Genomic DNA, 12,382 nt, shown 5'->3' with positions numbered 1-12,382 from the left:
TCCTCCTCCCCCCCCGCGCGTTGGCCGTCCTCCACCAAGAGGTACTCCTCCTCCCTCCTTGCTCCTCCTCCCTAGTTTATTTTGAACCCTAGCTAGTTGAAAAGTGTAGGTTAAATCTTAGAATAATGTAGTAGGTTATGATCGTAGGTGTTTAATCTTAGGTGTTTAATCTAAGAATAATGTAGTATGAACCCTAGTTATTATCAAACCATGTTCAAAATGTAGGTATTTAAATAGGTGCAGTTAATAGAATTTAGGTGTTTTAGGTGTATTTAACAGAGATCTAGGTTGCTTCGTTTTGAAGTGCACATGTCATATTTTGAACATGTCACATTTGTTGTTATTTTTTAATCAAATCAATTATTCCCGCATCAACTTCGATGATGCCTATCCCGCACCCTCGTCGTCGACTCGACGGAGCAGGCATCCTTGATCAGAGAGGCCATGTCCAAGACTGGGCTCCGGCGGGCTGGTATTGGGAGGTGCTACCTTCCGGAGGAGCATCTTGGTGACGAGGCAGCCTGTCGTTGACCCGTCGCCGATGTCTGCTAGAACTACGTCGGTATTTCCCCAAAGAGGAAGGGATGATGCAATATAGCGACGGTAAGTATTTTCCTTAGTGATGAGACCAAGGTTATCGAACCAGTAGGAGAACCTCCTAACACCACGTAAAACAACACCTGCACAAAAATAACAAATACTTGCAACCCGACGTGTTAAAGGGGTTGTCAATCCCTTTCGGGTACGACGCCTCAAGTAGGAAAGACAACGTGCGATAGTTGTGGTAGATAGGATAAATAGATTGCGAATAAAATAATTTGTAGCAAGGTATATTTGTATTTTTGGTTTAATATATCTGAAAATAAATGCAAAGGAAAATAGATCACAAAGGCAAATATGATGAAAAGAGACCCGAGGGCCGTAGGTTTCACTAGTGGCTTCTCTCGAGAAAAATAGCAAACGGTGGAAAAAACAATTACTATTGGGAAATTGATAGAACTTCAAATAATCATGATGATATCCAGGCAATGATCATTATATAGGCATCACGTCCAAGATTAGTAGACCGACTCCTGCCTGCACCTACTACTATTACTCCACACATTGACCGCTATCCAGCATGCATCGAGTGTACTAAGTTCATGGAAAAACGGAGTAATGCAATAAGAACGATGACATGATGTAGACAAGATCTATTTATGTAGAAATAGACCAGATCTTGTTATCCTTAATAGCAACGATACATATGTGACATTTCCCTTTCTGTCACTGGAATCAAGCACCGTAAGATTGAACCCATCACAAAGCACCTCTTCCACTTCAAGATAAATAGATCAAGTTGGCCAAACAAAACCCAAATATCGGAGAAGAAATACGAGGCTATAATCAATCATGCATATAAGAGATCAAAGAAGACTCAAATAACTTTCATGGATAAAAACATAGATCTGATCATAAACTCAAAGTTCATCGGATCCCAACAAACACACAAGACTTACATCATATGGATCTCCAAGAGACCATTGTATTGATAATCAAGAGAGAGAGAGAGGAAGCCATCTAGCTACTAACTATGGACCCGTAGGTCTACAAAGAACTACTCACGCATCATCGGAGAGGCACCAATGGAAGTGGTGAACCCCTCCGTGATGGTGTCTAGATTGGATCTGGTGATTCTGGACTCTGCAACCATTGGAATTGATTTTCGTCGACTCCCCTAAGGTTTCTGGAATATTGGGGTATTTATAGAGCAAAGAGGCGGTGCGGGAGGCCAACAAGGAGGGCACAACCCACCGGAGCACGCCTGGGCCCCCAGGCACGCCCTGGTGGGTTGTGCTCCCCTCGGAGCTCCCCTCAAGTGCATTCCTGGCCCACTGGATGTCTTCTGGCTTAAAAAAATCCACAAAAAGTTTCTCTGCGTTTGGACTTGGTTTGGTATTGATTTCCTATGATGTAAAAAACATGCAGAAAATAGCAACTGGCACTGGGCACTATGTCAATAGGTTAGTACCAAAAAACGATATAAACTGACTACAAAATGATTGTAAAACATCCAAGAATGATAATATAACAGCATGGAACAATCAAAAATTATAGATACTTTGGAGACCTATCAGCATCCCCAAGCTTAATTCCCGCTCGTCCTCGAGTAGGTAAATGATAAGAAACAGAATTTTGATGTGGAATGCTGTCTAACATGTTCATCACATTTTCTTTTCTTTGTAGCATGGACATTTGGAATTTTATATGGTTCAAAGCAATAGTCTAGTTTTGACATGAAGACTATTATACTCAAGCATACCAATAAACAACCATGTCTTTCAAAATATCAACACTAAAGCAAGTTACCCCTAGCCCATTATGCTCAACCATTGATCCATTCATGAAACACACTCGAATATTAGCTACACCCAATGCTCAAATACGATCATAGTGCCCCTTAGTAGGTGCTTTATAAGAGAAGATGGAGACTCAAATTCAAAGTAAAAAGTGCATAAAGTAAAAGAAAGTCCCTTCACGGAGGGAAGTAGGGATTTGTAGAGGTGCCAGAGCTCAAAGCAAACATTGAGAGATAAAAACATTTTGGGAGGCATACTTTTCCCACCAACGAAAATGACTTAGAGCTCCCAACACTTTCCATGCTAGATACATCATAGGCGGTTCCCAAACACAAAATAAAGTTTATTCCTTTTTCCACCATTACTTTCACTTTTCATAGCTAACTGTATCCACGGGTGCCCCGATACCAACACTTTCTAAGGAATTTATTTCTTGACAACATAAAGTAAATTCATTTTTCATTTCGGGACTGGGCATCCCTAATACCTTTGCAATACTCTCGTGCAATGACAAGTGAATAAACACTCATCGTGAGAATAACACATCTAGCATGGAAAATATTGGCCACGCCTCACGAGCGGTAGAGCACACAAAAGAGAAATTTATTTTCAAAATTAGAGATGGCACATGCAAATTTTCTTAGAATGACATGGAAATACCACATATAGGTAGATATAGTGGATTCATATGGCAAACCTAATTTAAAGGGTTTTGGATGCACAAGTAGTGATCATACTTAGTGCAAAATGAAGGCTAGCAAAAAGATTGAGAAGCGACCAACCAAGAAACGAAAAATCTCATAGCCAAACATCAAGCATAAGTAACACCGAATAATGCACCACAAGTACTATATAAATTTCATTGCATAATCATTGACTTTTGTGCTTGCATAGGGAGTCACAAACCTTAACATCATTATTCTTACTAAAGCATAATTACTCATCTACATACTCACATATCATATCGTCATATCTCAAAACCATTACTAAGAATCAAGTTTATTTTTTCCAATGATCTTCATGAAAGTTTTTTATATATCCTCCTTGGATATCTATCACTTTGGAACTATTTCCATATGTTGCTTTTGATAAGCTCAAACAAATATAAGTGAAGAACTTGAGCATAAAATTTCTTTCTCTCAAAATAATATAAGTGAAGCAAGAGTGAATTTCTTAAAAAAACTTCACTAACTGCCAAATAAATCTAAGTGAAGCATGAGAGCATTTCTTCAAAAATAACAAAGCACATCATGCTCAAAAAGATAGTGAAGCACTAGAGCAATTCCAAGGCTCTAAAAATTTAAGTGAAGCATAGGAGCAAGCATAGCATAATTTTTGGCTCTCTCAAAAACGTGTGTCCAGCAAGGATTCAAGACTTAAAACACAAAGAAAAACAAGCAAAGACTCATATCATACAAGATGCTCCAAGCAAAAATCATAATACGTGACGAATAAAAATATAGTTTCAAGTAAAATACCGATGGTTGTTAGAAGAAAGAGGGGATGCCACCACTACAAAAAATACACTTCCGTGATGATACGTGTTTGTCATAGTAGGTCGCGTTTTTTGTCATGCATGTACATCCATGACAAATTTATGACAGAATCAAGATAGTCATACCTGTGCTGTCGTAGAAGTGTTCGATGACATTACCAAAATTATCATCACGGAAGTGTTCACTTCCATGATGATAAATCACACGTCACAGAAGTGCTTCCGTCAAGGGTGACCGACACGTGGCATCCACGGTAACGGAACGCCGTTAAGCTATCGGGTCGGGTTTTGGATCCGATAACCCGTTAACAGCCCCGACCAATGGGGATTTTCCACGTGTAAAATCATCATTGGCTGGAGGAAACACGTGTCGGCTCATCATTGGGATAGATGTCATCCACTCATTGGACAGAAGGCGCCTATGATACATCGACACGTGGCACGACCAATCAAGTTTAAATGGGCCGACCCAACTAAAGGCCCACAAGATTTGGCTGCCCATAATGGGCCGGCCTAGTTAAAGGCACATGAGATTTTGCGGACTATAATGGGCTGGCCCAGCTAAAGGCCCACAAGATTTCGCGGGCCATAATAGGCCGGCCCAGGTAAAGGCCCACAAGATTTTTGTGTGCCATAAGGCCCCCAAAATTCTTGCGGATCATAATGGGCCGGCCCAGCGAAAGGCCCATGAGATTTCATCGACATTAATGGGCCGGCCCAGCTGTAGGCCCACAAGATTTTGAGGACCCTAGTACGCCGGCCCATTAACTGGGTGTCATGTTTTGGGCCAAATGCCGGCCCATAATTGATCCGGTCCATTAATGGTCTGCCATGTTCCGGGCCTAGTAATGGACCATATAAGATTCGTCCCGTTAAAAGCCTCCCACTTTCTGGGCCAAATCACAGCCCAGATCAGGTCCGGCCCTTTAAGAGGCTTTGGGCTCAATTATGGCCCATATCAGATTCGGCCCGTTGACTGGACGCTATGCGTGTGGGCCCACTTGCTAAAGGCCCGTTTAGTAATTCAGCCTGATATTAGTTTCGGCCTGTTAAGGGCCCATTTAACATTTCAACCCTATATTAATTTCGGCCTGTTAAAAGCCTGTCATATAGTTGGGCCTAACTACGACCCGGTTTGCATCCGGCCTGCTCGCAGCCAATATCTGATTGGGACAAACAAGGACCGAGACAACTTTGGCCTGTTAAAAGCCCGTGAATTGATCCGCACAATCATGGGCCGGGGTCCATTTCGGGCTGCCGCCGGCCCGTGAGCTATTCGGCATGTTTCAGGCCCAGCCTACTTCTCAGCCTCCTAAAAGCCCATTGAGTTTTCTTGCGAAAAGAGGGCCGGGGGTTACTCGGCCTATTAAAGGCCTGAATCTACTAGTGGGCCAGTTTGACGGGGCCCATGATGCGGATCATTCATCGTGATTGCATGACAGCCTGATTATGTACTGTAATTTTATGGTTTGGCCGGTTTACTGCGAAGACATGATATCTATACAGTAAAATAACTGCAGCATCATGAATAAGAAAAAACCTAGACTATACAATAAAGAAATTACGGCATATTACATCCACTGGGCATCAAAGTTCGCCACTATGATAATAAAGCACAAGCAGACAGCAGATTACATACACTGGGCATCAAAGATCGCCACCAGTGCAAATAAACACGCCGACAAAATAATATACAAAACCGACAGCACTTCAATAGAGTTCAAGAAAGGTTAGCCCTGCTGGGAGCTGCAGCGCAAGCAGCTGAGCAAGATGATGAGACTGCGCTTGTTCAAAAACTTATATCTTCCTCACTTTGAAAGATAAACAAGTAGACAGATGACAGGTTTTGAACATAAAAGTATCAGTGCTGGAAATTCATCACATTTCTTACTGACGAATAAAGTGACACAGTTTAAAATTGCATCAACACAATATGGTATTGTTCAGGTCAAGACATGGCAGGAATTGACATTGTGAAGGAGTTGGAAGCTTCACGACACCACTGGATTACAGATCAAGAACTCATAAGTATCAATGGTTAGTGTGCTGTCAATTTATCCCATTTCAGATTGGCAAATAAAGAGGCGGTTTAAATAATAGTAGAATGATATGACATTGTTCATAGTTAAGACAATGCAGAATATGTCATTGTGCTGTAGTGGGTAGGTTCTCCACACCACTGGATTACGGATGAAGAACAGAAGCATACATGCAGTGCAAAAGAAGATCACCTGCTCTGTATAGTTTAATTTACATGGTATGAAGAAGGAACTTGGTTGTACAACTGAAAACTTAAATTGAGAAGGACAAACTTTTGTTTATGAACTACATAATAAACTTTAAACATGCAATTTGATGCAAACACCAAAAATAAACAGTTGTTGTAGTCATGCCTAACCAAATATACACAACAAAGTTTAAAGGCTTGAGAAGGACAAACTTACATTACTAGTGAAGACAGGCTCTATAAAGCCCTTATCCATGCTGATGGGGGGGCAATTCAAGAAGTTTACCACAGAATGTTCTTCATAAGCATTCCTTTATTCCACATTTTGTTAAGAGTAAATATAGATGTGATAATATACGAGAAATGGAGAATATTTAAGATAAGATGAAGAGTGATGCTACATAACCAAGTATCTATAAATGTATGTGCAGCGATACAGGAAAAAGGCACAGCCAAGAGCAATGCACAACTAAACTTCTTTAGTACCAACCTTATGGTAAGAGTAAATATAGATCTGATGTGTAGAAAATGGAGGGCAAAGGAAAATAAGCTGCAGAGTGATGGTACATGAACAACTACCTGTCAATATAAGTACACTGATAAAGGACAACATATACTTACAAGAACAATGCAGAGCTAAAAAAATTCATTGGCATTGGATATATTCTACACTAATGTAACCATTCATACAGATCAGATAATTTGGAGCGAACAATTGATAAGCAAGCTATCATGCATACTGCTGTCACATAATGAACCAGGTATGTATGCAAGTACAGTGATACAGGACAACAGGTACTAACAAGAGCAAAGCAGCGGGCAACATATTTGCGATATCCTATCGTTCTTTTCAAACTGGAATTCTTTTTCGAGCTGATTTCCCGCAAAAAAGATTTGTAAGGCACATGTGGAAAAGTAGAAGTTCAAATTGTCGTGTGATTTCATAGACAGTACCTCATCCTGGGAACGAGACCAGTGCATAACAAGGTTTTTCCATTCAATGTCTTCTAAATTTAGCACAGGATACTTCACCGGAAATTCTTTTATAGACTTGCCATCAAAGTGTGATTTCCTCAGGTAACACTGATACTGCTGCAATGCTTCCTTGAAAAGCACAAGCAAGCTTTGCTCGTCATGACTATCCATATTGACCCTCACCTAGTTACAACAATGTAATGTAAATCATTGATGTGTTCGATCAGCAGAAAACATGAAAATAATAACCATCAATAATAGCACTTATACGTAAGTTGGACAGGAAGATGTGAAAATGGTGTTTGTCTTCACTATAATCTTCACATGATGGGAATATATGCACGTAGTCCCTAACAACATTGAAAGTATTATCTTTTAAACTGAGAATAAATGGAATGGGGTTCCAATCTGCAGGAATTGGCCGTCTCTGCAGTTGGGATAGGTCTTCGATCGGTGGACTTGCTGTACTTTTAGCTGGAGTGGGATTTTTCTGTGGTACGGCTGGTGCGATGGAAAATGGAATCGGTATACCTTTTGCTGGAGTGCAGGTCATGTGTGGTGGGGCTAGTGGTGTGGCCAGTGAAGTATGGGTACAGTCTGCTGGAGTCGGTCCTATGTTTTCTGTCACTGGTTGTACAGCCAATATAAGTGGGGCGCTGTCTGATTTTTCCGGCACCACCACGTTTTTCAAAGACTTTGCTGGTGCTCCTTCAGGTTCGGCAATCACCCTCTTCCTTTTTGATGTCTGATGCACAAGAACAACATTTGAGTGGAAAAACATGGTATGACGATAGATGGAATATGTATTGAAAATGGATGGGCATAGCATCTCGAGTTATACGATGAGTAAACTAAGTAGATGGTGGTGCAACAAAGTAGAAGAAATGCAAGAAAACATATGCAAGATACGCGCAATCAATAAAACCTTGCCAAATTAGAACAAGCACCTTGATGGGTGAACAGGACAAGCCATCTGCCTTTGACTCCTCGAGGTTAGAATAGTCATTAGAATGATATTCTGAACAAGAATCAACAGGTGGGGAGCGTACGAGTTTCGTTGCTTCCAAAATGGCACTCAATTCCTTGGTGCCAATTTTGTAAGTCATTGCAGTGTTCCACAATATTCTTCTGATGCGCGGATTCTGATATTCACTGTAATTGCGTATAATATCTGAGAACCATGAAAACATAAATAGTTGTGAGATTATCTTTGTAATGCAGATGATATTCTAATATAGGGGCGCCCCTGTAAACACTTATGTTCTATCACTGGATTCTGATGAGAGAGCTCATGTGTGGTGTAATATCGTGTGTGCATTTATATAATCTGGCACAAGTACACAAAAAAATAGGCTCCATAAGTAAGGATAGCTGGCAGATGATAGGTTCATAATATACTGTATAGATAGTTTATTGCCAAACCATGATAACAAGAGCACACAACAACTAGGAAGATCATAGTGTACATAACAGGTGTACACCATAACCATGATATATAAATCGGAAAGTGGAACTGGCTTGAAAATACGGTGTTGTATTGCCGCTAGTAATTGGAAGCCTATTGATCGCGTACAGGCCAGCACTATCGAACATGGCAAAGAAGAGCAAGCAGATTTTGGATAATAAAATGTTGGTTGTGCAGTTCCCACACATGATGAACCAGAGCGCATTAAGAATGCAACTCCCAGCTGTCTCTCGACCATTTCAGGCGGTTGGATGAAGATCCTATGTCTCCTAACCCTTCTTCTTCCTCGTTTGTGATTCTTCCCATACAGAAGACCGCACGGGCCGCCGGCCGGACCACCGGCCCCCACTGCGTGTGTTCCTCCGCCACTCCCACCCCCACCCGTGTCGAGTTTTCTTCGTTCGGCGAGGCCCCACAATCACCCGAGCCCCTTGGATCGCACCGGCAAACTCCGGCGAGCTCTGAAAAATCGACTGACCCAATTTTGAAATTTAGTCTACTGTGATTTAACTAGTGTGGAATATAAAAGGGGAAAACCATAAGCATTGGGAGTATAGTGTTGAGCGTGCCATGGCGGATCTGGAGGTGCAAACTGGACAAAGGCAACTTCGCAACCAAGACAAGAAATCAGAGTAAAGCAGTGGCAATCTATTTTCTTGCTGCGATAAATAAGTTAAGCAGATACGAAAGAGTACCGCCTCTGGTGCGGCACCGTGTACGCATCTGGTGAGAATTTGACGGTGATGCGGTAGCGATGGCTGTCGGCGGTGTGGAAGCAGATCTAGGAGGGTAGACGGTGGTGGCGGGGCACGGTGGACGAGACGATCGTAGGAGCGGCGCCGGCAAGGTGAACGACGGCGAGGATGAAGCGAGAGGACGAGATGCAAGGATCCCGGTCCGAAGGCATGGATGAGAGAGGTCGATCTCTTGTAATGGACGGCGGCGTCGGGGTATCAGCTCCGGCATGGTGGAGGCGGACGGCGGTGGATGGGGTGGCGGATGGCGGTGGACGGAGGAGGGTGGGGTGGAGAGGGTGTTTTGGCGCCCACGGAGTACGAATGGGGAAAAGGGAGGTAGAGAGGAAGGGGGAACCATGTAGTCAGGGTGCGCTTGTCTCAAATGCGAGGAAATTTACAAACTTAGCCCATGTTTCAAATTTATACTACGTACATCACAGCAACATTAGTCGGTTGGGGATAGGACGGTAATCTCGCATACACCGAATATTTGCCGATGAGAGCTTGTTTTTGGCACCCACCGTGTATGAATATGAATCGGGGAGAGAGTCGATTTCGGCCGAGGGCACACTATGTTTTGGCGCCCACCGTGTATGAATCCGGGTGAGAGGCGGTGACGTCACATTTGGGTGAAACTACAAACCTACCCCTATCGAAACCTATAGAAATCCAGTAGATAGGCTTTGCGCGGCAGGGATAGGCAGTAGTGATTTCCATCTCGCAGATTTTGGTTTCGGGTGGTTACTGCGACTTTCCCCGCTTCGTTCAAATTTTGCATAGTGCACATTTACCGTGCCAACTCAATTCAAATCCCGTTTGTATTCTACTATTTTTTCGGGCGGGATCCATTTTCAATTGGAATTACATTCTATATAAATCACTTTTTTACATATATACTTTCAAAAGCACAACACCATTTATACATAAATATGGTTTACAAATGGCATGATCTCAGATTCATAAGGTTGTATCCATCAATTTGGATTTTCAAATATTTGAAACCATTTTATGTTGAAATCCAATGTATGCATTCCTCGCTAACTGTCTCCAATTAATGTGTGTTTCATGCGTTTTTTTAACTTCTTAAACATGTATAATGTGTTTCACACACGCAACATATAGTGTAATCCTGTTTAGACACTAATTGCATATAAACCATGCATTGTTTGTAATTGAAGAATATATGGATCACCAATATTGATAAACTATATAACTTACACGTGTGCCCAAATTCAAATGAATATGCATGTTTGATACACCAATTTGCATTATGATATTATCGATGTCGTGATCTCCAGTTTAAATATTTGAATCCCCTTTAATCCAGATATTCGTCTCATATAGCTATCACTCATTCTTATATAGGACTATCTCTCTGGACCCATACGCGTTCATCGTCTCTCAGGCATCTCTCGTGCTACCTGTATGTCGACAATGATCTTTTATCTTCGTAACACACTGACGGTACTCTCTCCATCGACCTTCATCACTCTATCTCTCTCTAAGTATATCTCCCTGCTATGTGTCTCTAGCTATGATTCTCCATGTGGAATCTCTTTCTCTCACATAAACACAAAACTTTGTCTCCCGGGGTCTCATTTATCTCAACTATTCCCATGTGTGCCACTCGCACACCCCTCATACAGAGATGTCTTTTGCTCCTTACATATGAGAACCTACGACTCTTCCTCTTCAATATCTCTTTCTCACACACAAACACAAACTCTGTCTCCCAGGGTCTCATATTTCTCCATTGTTCTCTTGTATGTCGCTCAAACACACCCTCTCTCCCTAGAGATATCTTGCGTTCCCTCATATGTCTCTCTAGCTATCACTCTCGTTGTGAAATATCTTTCTCTCTCGCAGACACAAAACTCCGTCTCTCTGGATCTCATTTCTCTCTGATATTTGTTTGTATGTGACTCACATGCACCCTCTCTCTATCTCTCTCACACCCACACACATAACCCAGCCTTCTGATCCACTCGACTCCTATCTCTAGCGCACACTAGCTAGGATCTTTATCTTTCTATTTATCTGTTTCTACATCAACCTTCTTTCTCGCCCTCACTCTTGATTCCTATCACACACACTACATATGTTTCTCTCTACATGCATGCAGTCAAGTGCCCTCTCACACACACATATAACTTCACCCTTTGAACCACCCGACGGTCATCTCCGACACCCAAACTAATGGATGTCTCTCTAGCTAGCATCTCCATCTCTGTATCTATCTGTAGTTTCTCCGTCAACATTTCTTTCTCGCACGGAGTCTTGCTTCCTATCACCCACACTATATATGTCTATCCATACATATGCATTTATAGGTTGATCTCTTTTGCACAATCGTTGCGCCTCACCCCCTCTGCTCGCCATAGATGCCTGCTCCATCCCACGCCACTATCTCTTAAAGACAAAAACACATGCTCAATTGTTGGGCCTTCTTCCCTGCATTCTCACATGCATGCGTATTGTCATACCGATCCATCTCTCCCATGTCGTTGATCTTAGGACTTATATCTTCTTTCTTTTATCTCGATCATGCGCGCGCACACACACACACATCCCACGTATACATGTATACCTCTCACACATGCACGTTCAAGGTCTCTATGTGTCCATACGTAGTTAATTACCCTCAATCCTAACGCCACATCGAATCGTTCTCCTCTTTTGTGCACATAACTTCCGCCTGGATGGGCAAAACACACACTCACACTTAACAATCTCCTTCTAGCTACCCCCCCGTCCCGCGCGCCTCTCACTCTTCCCCTATATCCCCGAAACAAATAAGACCATCCCTTTGTTTAATTCCCGCCTACATGCACCATCGATATATAGTAGTCTTCCGTGGTGTCTCTCGAACAAACACGTTCTCTCAATGTCGACTCCTCTCACGCGCACGCACCTTCTCTTCCCTCCTACGGGCATTTTCTCTCTCGCACCCCATCATTGGTGGCCTCTTCCATACACATCACCTCTCTATCATGAAGCCATGCACACTTAAATTACATCCGCCACAGAGTACCCCGGGACACACACACACACGCGCGCGCGCGCGCACACACACACACACGCATGCACCCCCCCACACACACTAAGACTCCATCTCTCTCTCTCACACACACACACACACAAACA

Source organism: Triticum dicoccoides, chromosome 3B (genome assembly GCF_002162155.2).
Source record: "Triticum dicoccoides isolate Atlit2015 ecotype Zavitan chromosome 3B, WEW_v2.0, whole genome shotgun sequence".
Taxonomy (NCBI): domain Eukaryota; kingdom Viridiplantae; phylum Streptophyta; class Magnoliopsida; order Poales; family Poaceae; genus Triticum; species Triticum dicoccoides.
Note: the sequence above shows the minus strand (reverse complement) of the source record.